Genomic DNA, 9386 nt, shown 5'->3' with positions numbered 1-9386 from the left:
ACTTCATTGAATTAGGAGGCCTAAAATTAGAATATCATAATTTAAAGCAACAAAAAGCGTTTGAAATCAACTCGTACACTATATATAGACCTAAAAAACATTATAAAATGTAACGTTTTTCACAAAAATCCAAAAATTTATGAAAATCCATGAAAATAAAACCCAAAAACTTGTTACAAAAAATGATTCAATTTTTTTCAATCAAATGAGTTCAAACAAGATCAAAACTCACTACTGTAATAAATAAAGTATAAAGATACACAAAAGCATGAAACTAAGAATAATTTCAAGAAATCCAAAACCAAAACTCTCTTAAAATGTGCAAACATACTTACTTGATGAAGATGTTTGTGTTGATAAAGATCAACCGAAAAAAAGAATTTGAAGGGTTAACAAGAAAACAGTCATGGAAGGAAGGACCGTTGGATTTTGAAGTTTTGAATTTTTTCCTTAAAAAAAATGATATAATGACCTTTTTCTATCTTTGATAAATCTTGAGGAGTGAAAACATTCTTTTTAAAATGGTCATTTTTTCGAAACTTAGGGTCATTTCGTCAATTTTACTTAAATAATCTATGAAGCAGTAAATTTTTAAAAAATGTCAGCAGCCTGTCTTGCGTCTTCCTCCCTCTCGGTAATCTCTCTCCTCGACGTCTCTCTTCCTCCTCCAATCGCCGGCCACCGCTTTGCTGCCGTCGACTACCGGTGAGACTTTCTCTCTCCTGAACTCTTTTTCTCTCGTTCTGTCTTCAGTTCCAGCCGCCGCCGCCGCCTCCTCTGCCGTAACCCGCCGCACGCCACTGCTGCTGTCAATTTTCGCCGGATTTGAGGTTGTGGGTAAGGTTTTGGTGGCTTTTGTGGGTTTTTCTTGGATTATCTTGAATACCCGCTAAATTTTGGGCTTAAATTTAATTTAATCCTTTCAAGTTTTTGGAGGCTGTTAGCGGTGCTGTCCCAAGTTCTAGAGCGTTTAGTACGTTTTTGGTAAGTAGTATGGCGTTGGACCCATTTGAACTCAATATTGCTTGCTGTAAATTGGGTTTCTGACCCTTATTATAGAATCTTGCATAGGTTGGGGTCATTATTTAGAGTTTGGAAGAGACTTTGGATCAAGCCACACCTTGGGTAAGTTGTTTGGAGATGATTGGAATAAACCTATGTTTGGAATTAGGCATTAAGTGTTAAATTAAAAGTTGGTTCATGTTGTAGGGTTTGGTTCAAGGTTTCTCTAAACTAAAAATGAAAGAAGATTAATTTGGTTGGATAATAATATTTGAGTTTATTTTCGATGTAAGTAACTCTACTACTAGAATGCCCTTAACTCTAGAAAATATTGATGTGATAATGTTTGTGTGTTTGACTTGTTGATTAAGCACGCCCTTTTGTGTGGTTGATTATAAAAATTTATGATGACAACCATTTATGTTCATTTAGCATGAATGATGATTTGATGTGAGATCTACATGTGGAATTTAGAACTTGATAAACTTTATGCGTATATTGACAAAGTTTTAGCCTGGATTGACAAATGACTTTTTTTTTTAGCCGGAGTGGCACATGACATAGTTTAGCTTGGAATGACAAATGACACTATTTAGCCTGGAATGACACGACAGTTTTTCTTTATCCAAAAAAAGAAGACACGTGACACAATTTTGACCAGGTTTGGCTAAGTTTGGGTATCACTAGTTTCAATGATTTTCAACTCACGATTGCATGTGATTGCATAGTCTGACTTTACTTATTGAGTATTTTAAATATTTATCATTTCATTCAATGTTTTTTTTCCTCCTCTCTCTAGATAAAGGCAAGAACATATCGAGCGCACAACGAGGTGATTGGTGACAGTTTCATGGGACTAGTGTCATCACTTCCGCTCAATTTCATTTTTTCAAGTTATTTAATGTCTTGACGTATGGCTTTGAGATAAATAGCACATTTTGAATTTTGAACCTTTCTTTCATCAATGTTTTTAGGGGACCCCGAACAAAAGTTTTTCTTTGGCTTTCATTAAATTGTCTTGACAACGTTTTAATTATGTAAGAAATTTTATTTTAGGTAAAATTGGCCAACTTGCTTTAGTTTTGAAATTGGGTGCATGTATTAATGACCCCTGTCAGAGATCTTAAGAAGTCGGGTTGTTACAGTGTGTTTGTATTTACTTTATCTTGTTACCACTTCTTGAATATATCTATATACGTAATATAGATTTTTGGATGACTAATTCTAAATGTTACATGAGTAACTTGGATAGGAGGCTAGATGTACTTTGAATGGGATGTATGTTGTAGCATGTTGATTGTAAAACTATTGGTTGTGTTGAATATAATTGTTTGGATGTGTTAGGAAGCTGCTTGATGATGGTTGGGTTCAAAGTTTGTTTAATGAACTTGTGCAAAATTATGTTGGGCATGTGATTGTTTGTGTGGTAATTGCTAATTGTTGGTGGAAAGCAAGAAATGGCAAACATGCTAGGGGGACTTGGTTTTAGTGTTGTTGAATGTTGAGGCAAGCAAGAGGTGTGGCAAGATGAGGCCTCTATGTCTCGATCTAGGGTCATGGTGCTCGAGATGGTGTGCCATTTCTTGCCATTTGGTGCCATTGCAACAAAAACTGTGTTCACATGAGAAATGGAAAATTCAGAAGAATGAGAATATTAATTGCAAATAAGAATAAGTACAGATTAAGAAGAAGAAAAATAGTAAGAAGGATAAGAACAATAAGGGGAAGATTAAGAAGAGGAAGAAAAATAATAAAAAATGATGAAAAAAGAGTAGGGAAAAGAAAATAGCACACCAAAAATTTACGTGGAAAACCCTAATTAGGGATAAAAACCACGGGATAAGGGAATTATTATTAGAAATTGATACAATGGAATACAGTAGAACAACAACTTAAATAGAGAACAGGGAAACCCTAGGATACAATGAAAAAGACAAAATTGCCCCTAGAGCGCAAAACCCTAATTTCAACACTCCCCCTCAAGTTGGGGCGTAGATGTCAATAAGTCCCAACTTGCTCACACAAGCGTCAAACAACTGTCTGGAAAGCCCCTTTGTTAGGACATATGCAATTTGTTGATTGGAGGGAATATAAGGAACACAAATGTTGCCACTATCGAGTCTTTCCTTGATAAAGTACTGGTCAATCTCCACATGCTTTGTTCTGTCATGTTGAACAGGGTTGTTTGCTATGCTTATGGTTGCTTTATTATCACAGTAGAGTTTCATTGGGCTGGCATGCTCTTGATCAAGGTCTTTCAAGACTTTTTCAAGCCAGATCTCTTCACAGATTCCCTGACTCATGGCTCTGTATTCTGCCTCAGCACTGCTTCTGGCAACAACACTTTGTTTTTTGCTTTTCCATGTAACAAGATTGCCCCACACAAGGTACAATATCCTGATGTTGATTTCCTGTCTATTACAGATCCTGCCCAATCAACATCGGTGTAAGCTTCGATACATCATTTTTCAGTTTTCCTGAACATCAAGCCTTTCCCTGGAGAAGTTTTCAGATATCTCAAAATGCACTCTACTGCCCTCATGTGTTCTTCGTATGGTGACTGCATGAACTGACTTACCATACTTATTGCATAAGAGATGTCGGGTCTAGTATGAGAAAGATATATTAATTTCCCAATAAATCGTTGATATCTTTCTTTGCTCACTGGAACACTTTTACTCATATTACTTAACTTTGCATTGGCTTTTATAGGGGTATCAACTGGTTTGCACCCCGTCATACCTGTTTCCTTGAGCAGGTCCAGAGTATACTTCCTTTGGGAAACTGAAATTTCTTCTTTTGATCGAGCTACTTCCATTCCGAGGAAGTATCTTAGTTTCCAAGGTTCTTGATCTCGAATTCCTCATCCATCTTTGCTTTCAATCGGTCAATCTCTGAGGTATCATCACCTGAAATAACAATGTCATCAACATAAACAATCAAAACTGCGATTTTCCCGGATACAGACCTTTTAGTAAACAGAGTATGATCAGAATAACCCTGTTTATATCCTTGAGATTTTACAAACATAGTAAATCTGCCAAACCAAGCCCTTGGTGACTGTTTTAGCCCATATAAGGACTTTCTCAATCTGCAAACTCGGTGATCAAACTGTTTCTCAAATCCTGGGGGAGGACTTATATAGATTTCTTCCGAGAAAAGCATTCTTCACATCAAGCTGGTGAAGGGGCCAATCCTTATTAACTGCAATAAAAAGGGGGACCTGAACTGTATTTAGCTTTGCAACTGGCGAAAAGGTCTCTGAATAATCAATCCCAAACGTTTGAGTAAAACCCCTGGCCACTAATCTTGCTTTGTATCTATCAACAGCCCCATCGGGCTTATACTTTATTGTGAATACCCATTTACATCCGACTGCTTTTTGACCATTTGGAAGATTGACTTGATCCTACGTATGATTTTTCTCGAGGGCTTTCGTTTCTTCCATAACTGCTGCATTCCATTTAGGACTTTCCAATGCGGCGTGTATACTTTTTGGTATCACCACTGTGTCTAGGCTTGTAGTGAGGGCCTTGAACTCAGGAGATAAATTACTATAGGACAAGTGACTTTGCAACGGATATTTAGTACATGATCTCGTACCTTTCCTCAGGGCAATCGGAAGATCAAGGGATTCATCTCTATCTTTATTTTCTTCTGACATACTGCATTCTCCCTCCGGTTCTGTTATTTTCCCACTTTCAACATTTTTTCCAGCGGGAATAAGAAAGGCTTCTTTTCTAGGTTCTACCAAGTCCTCAAGAGTCATACACTCATCTGTCTCTTTACCATCATCAACTTCAATCACATCCTTGCTGGCATTATCTTCCCTGCTTTTGCTTTCAACATTTTCAACACAAGTATCAGTGTTATCACATTTATTATTATGATCAGGGATAGGACTACTAGTACCTGGAACTGATCTTTGTTTAGACTCATGAACTGGAGCCGGAGAGATGACAGGTGGCGCTATTTCCTTCCTGAGATTCTTTCTATAGTATGTGATCCAAGGGACTTGTTCAGTTGGGAGGATGGGTGCGTTGGTGTTGACACTGACATCAAGGATGGGTTCAGGTTCAGGTAAGGTAGAAAGACTGGGACCCCAATTAGTTTCTTCACTGGAATGCTCCCCCTGAAGAGAACCATTGGGAAAGAATGGATGATCTTCGAAGAAGGTCATATCCATAGAGACAATATTTCCTGGAAGGAGGGTGATAATACTTGTACCCACTCAGATGTAGAGGATATCCTACAAAAACGCATTTTTGTGCTCGAGGGGTAAACTTGGTACGGTTAGGTCCGTGTGTATGGACGAACACCACACAGCCAAAGACACGAAGGGGTACATCAGAAAGAAGTCTGGAGTTTGGGTAAGACTCTTTGAAATAGTCTAATGGGGTTTGGAATTTTAGGACCCGGGATGGCATGCGGTTTATTAGATGGGTTGCTGTCAGGATAACATCACCCCACAAATAAGAGGGAAGAGAGGTAGACAACATAAGAGAGCAGACAACTTCGACTAGGTGACGGTTTTTCCATTCGGCCACTCCATTTTGTTGAGGAGTGTACGCACAAGAACTCTGATGGACAACACCTTTGGAGGTAAGGAATTCTTGTAAGGTGTTACTAAGGTATTCTCGACCATTATCACTTCTGAGAATAGCGATTTTAGCGTTGAACTGGATTTCTATGGAATTGTAAAATTGTTGGAAAACTAAAGTGACTTCTGATTTATCTGTCAGCAGGAAAACCCAGGTTAGACGAGTATGATTGTCAATAAAAGTTACAAACCAACGCTTCCCAGTTATGGTAGTGACTGGTGAAGGACCCCAGACATCACTATGGAATAGAGTAAACGGTTTAGACGGCTTATAGGGCTGAGAAAAGAAAGAAACACGAGGCTGTTTTGCCTGGACACACACATTACATTTCAATTTAGAGATATTAATATTGCGAAAAAGATGAGGGAACAAATAGTTCATATACTGGAAATTAGGATGGCCAAGACGATAATGCCACAACATATAATCAGTTTTAGAAATGGAAAAATGAGAAGAAAACAAACTAGTCCTATCACATAGCCTAAAGGAAGCTTCTTCAGTAAGGAAATAGAGTCCCTTGTCATGCCGGGCAGTGCCAATCGTCCTCCCCGAGGTTAGATCCTGAAACACAACATCATCAGGTGAGAAACTAACACAACACTTCAAATCTCTTGTTAGCTTACTAATAGATAACAGATTGTAAGACACTTTTGGCACATGCAATACATCTTGGAGTACTAAGTCGGCAAAGGGTGACACTCGTCCTTTCCCAACAACAGGAGCAAATGACCCATCTGCAATTCTGATTCTTTCATTTCCAGCACTAGGTTGATAAGATAAAAATTGATCAGAAGAACCAGTGAGGTGATCTGTGGCTCCCGAGTCTAATATCCATGGTTTATTACCAATTATACTCACAAGACCAAAAGATTGAAAAGTACTAGTATGGGCGATTGCACTTACACCCACTGTAGTAGTGTTCTGAGTAGTTTCCTGATTCTGAGTCTGAGTATCTTCAGTAATAGATTCACCTACGAGAGCCCGACTTGGCTGTCGTTTCTTACCATTAGGCGGTCGGTCGTGGAGTTTCCAACACTGATCTTTAGTGTGCCAAGGTTTCTTGCAATGTTCACACACTAGGGGCGGCTTACTGTTCTGTTTATCTTGTACCGGGCCTGATGTTTTGAAAGCAGCGGAATCTGTTGGTGTTATAGGTGTACTGTTCATGGCTCTCGACCTATCTTCTTCCAGGCGAACTTCAGAACAGACCTCCATTAGGGATGGTAAGGTCTGGTCCCTAGTATACGACTGCGCACTGTATCAAATTTAGAGTTGAGACCTGTAAGAAAGTCATACATGCGATCCGTTTCTTCAGACTGATAATGTAACACTCCTCCACAAGGACAGTTCCAGATCATCTCACGGCACAAATCCATCTCTTGCCATGACAAATATAGCTTGTTAAAGTAAGCGGTAACGTCCATCGTTCCCTGTTTGCATTCATGGACCTGCTTACGTAGAGTATACAAACGGGAGGCATTCTGCCTCCTGGAGTAGAGTTTCTGGGCTGTTTCCCAAATATCACGGGCTGTAGCTGCATACAATAAAGGTTTTCCAACCTGAGGTTCCATACTGCCAATCAAAATTGATCTCAACAAAGAATCCTCTTCTTTCCACATTTGCTCTTGGGGGTCACCGATCCTTGGTTTTGGTATTTCACCTGTCAGATATCCAAATTTATGACGGCCCTCAAGAGTCATTTCAATAGATTGGGACCAAGAGAAGTAATTATCGCCATTTAACTTTTCCCTTATAATAATTCTAGAAGAATTGCCTATAGTTCCAAAACATAAATTTGAGGAGTAAGCAGGGAACGAAGTTACCGAGTTTTTAGGGTATGGATTTAGATCTGATTGGATCTTGGATTTCGATCCCATGGCTTCCCCAATAGCAGCAAGCTGTTGTTGAAACATCTCGTTCTGTTGTTTAATCTGCAACTGTAACTGGGTAACTTGATCTTTGATTATATTTCCTTGGTCTTGGTGGTATGATGAAGACTCGCCCCCTAGGGGTGTACATAGTCCGGGTTGGAAGATTTGTGGACCAATCCAAAAATTCGAGTTGGCTAATAATGAACCCTATTAGTTCTTTTTTGGAGGGTCAACTCAACCCAACCCAACCCAAAATTTCCAGGTTGGACCATTGGTTCTGTTTTTTTTTTAAAAACTTTTCTATATATATATTCGGATTGGTTCAGGTTGACCTGACCCTGAAAAGGGGTAACCCTTGACCCAACCCGAATTTAATATTTTTTAACATTTTTAATCCAACCCAACCCAAAATAAAATCTAACCCAACTCAACCCTTGCGGTTTGGGTTGGGTAGTCCGGGTTGGTCAGGTTACCGGGTTTTTTGAACACCCCTATCGCCCCCTCCAAACTCATCCATACTCGATGAAAACTGCCCCATTCGTTTGCTCATACCCGGCTGGAAAATACCCATACCTCTTTCATCTGTCCTTTGGTGCGACAAAAACTGGGATGAGGCTCCGATCTGAGAGAAGGCCGACGACACTCTCGAAGGACGGAAACTTGACTGATTGGCATGGGGCATCACAGATCTGGACTAATCGGCGCCAGAAATAGCAGATTGGAGCTCGGGCATCACAGATCTGGTCCAGTCGGCTCTAGGTATAACAGATCGGTGCTCCACAGCTTCGGTCGGCATCGTTTGGGACTGGTCGGACTGGTTTCGCACGGCTGGTCGCTGGTCGACCTCCTTTGAGCGTGTCTGAACCGGAAGAAACCCATCATTCGCGTGCGGCTGATTCGAACAGGTAACACGCGGCTGGTGGATGGGTCTTCGAGGGAGCCGACGATTGGGACTTCGAGGGAGGTGGCTGGCTCGACGGAAACGGCCGGCAGTGGGTAGGGCGGCGGCGGCTAGTCTTCACGGAAGTGGGGAAGAAGGGTTTGAAAATATCGATCAATGGCTTTTTGGATAACAGTAGTTATATCTGGGTTATTGGTTTTGGATTCTCCTATTGGATTTTCCTCAATGGTGGCCAGGGTTTCATCTCCATGCTCTGATACCATGATGAAAAAAGAGTAGGGAAAAGAAAATAGCACACCAAGAATTTACGTAGAAAACCCTAATTAGGGAGAAAAACCACGGGATAAGGGAATTATTATTAGAAACTGATACAATGGAATACAGTAGACCAACAGCTTAAATAGAGAACAGGGAAACCCTAGGGTACAATGAAAAAGACAAAATTGCCTCTAGAGCGCAAAACCCTAATTTCAACAAAAAGAAAGACAAGAAGAGATTGAAGAGTAGAAGAAGAAAAATAAGAAAAGTGAAAAACAATAATATGAAAGAAGAAGAATAGGGAAGGTCAGAAGATCTAAAAGAAACATAAAATAAAGAAGAAGAAGAGAGAATAGGAGAAGGAGAAAAATAAGAATAAATGGACAATTATGCAGAAGAAGAAAAAGAATAAGAAGGAGAATATGGGGAGACGAAAGTGAAAGAGGAAGAGTAGAAGAAGAATAAGAAGAAGAGAAGTGAAATAATAAGAAGAATGAGAAGATAAGTGAGAAATAATAAGAAGAAAAAGGAGAGTCAGAAGACTAAGAATAAATAGAAAATGAAGAAGAAGTGGATATAAAAGAGGAGGAGAAGAAGAATAGAGAAGATGAAAAGTCATGCGATCTCTACTCCATGTTTGATATGTGTCCAACTTTATTTTCTCTTCCAACTAATATAAATTTTTACATTATTTACTTCCATGGCTAATTGATGATATTGTTTAAAGCCTCTTTTTTTTTTTTATTTTTTTTT

The 9386-nt window shown here is 39.4% G+C and overlaps 1 protein-coding gene across 21 annotated transcripts in view; it reads left to right on the top strand.

The window, feature by feature from the left end:
* The first annotated feature begins 386 nt into the window (after positions 1–386).
* LOC120079859 (origin of replication complex subunit 1B-like) overlaps positions 387–9386 on the top strand; it is a 79427-nt gene continuing 70427 nt past the window's right edge. For 3 of the 21 annotated variants that reach the window (XR_005482360.2, XM_039034292.2, XM_039034309.2), the window contains exons 1-4: positions 387–837; positions 928–984; positions 1060–1125; positions 1546–1663. The gene's annotated coding sequence lies outside the window, so the exon portion shown is untranslated. Of the gene's footprint in view, positions 838–927; positions 985–1059; positions 1126–1545; positions 1664–1801; positions 1835–3431; positions 3559–9386 lie in introns of those variants that run through there. The other 18 variants (XM_039034294.2, XM_039034293.2, XM_090314791.1 and 15 more) reach the window with 18 other exon arrangements.

Source organism: Benincasa hispida, chromosome 6, assembly GCF_027475165.1.
Source record: "Benincasa hispida cultivar pf3 chromosome 6, pf3_genome.v1.1, whole genome shotgun sequence".
NCBI lineage: Eukaryota > Viridiplantae > Streptophyta > Magnoliopsida > Cucurbitales > Cucurbitaceae > Benincasa > Benincasa hispida.
The sequence above is the reverse complement of the archived record's forward strand: the minus strand, read 5'-3'. Positions and strand labels throughout refer to the sequence as shown.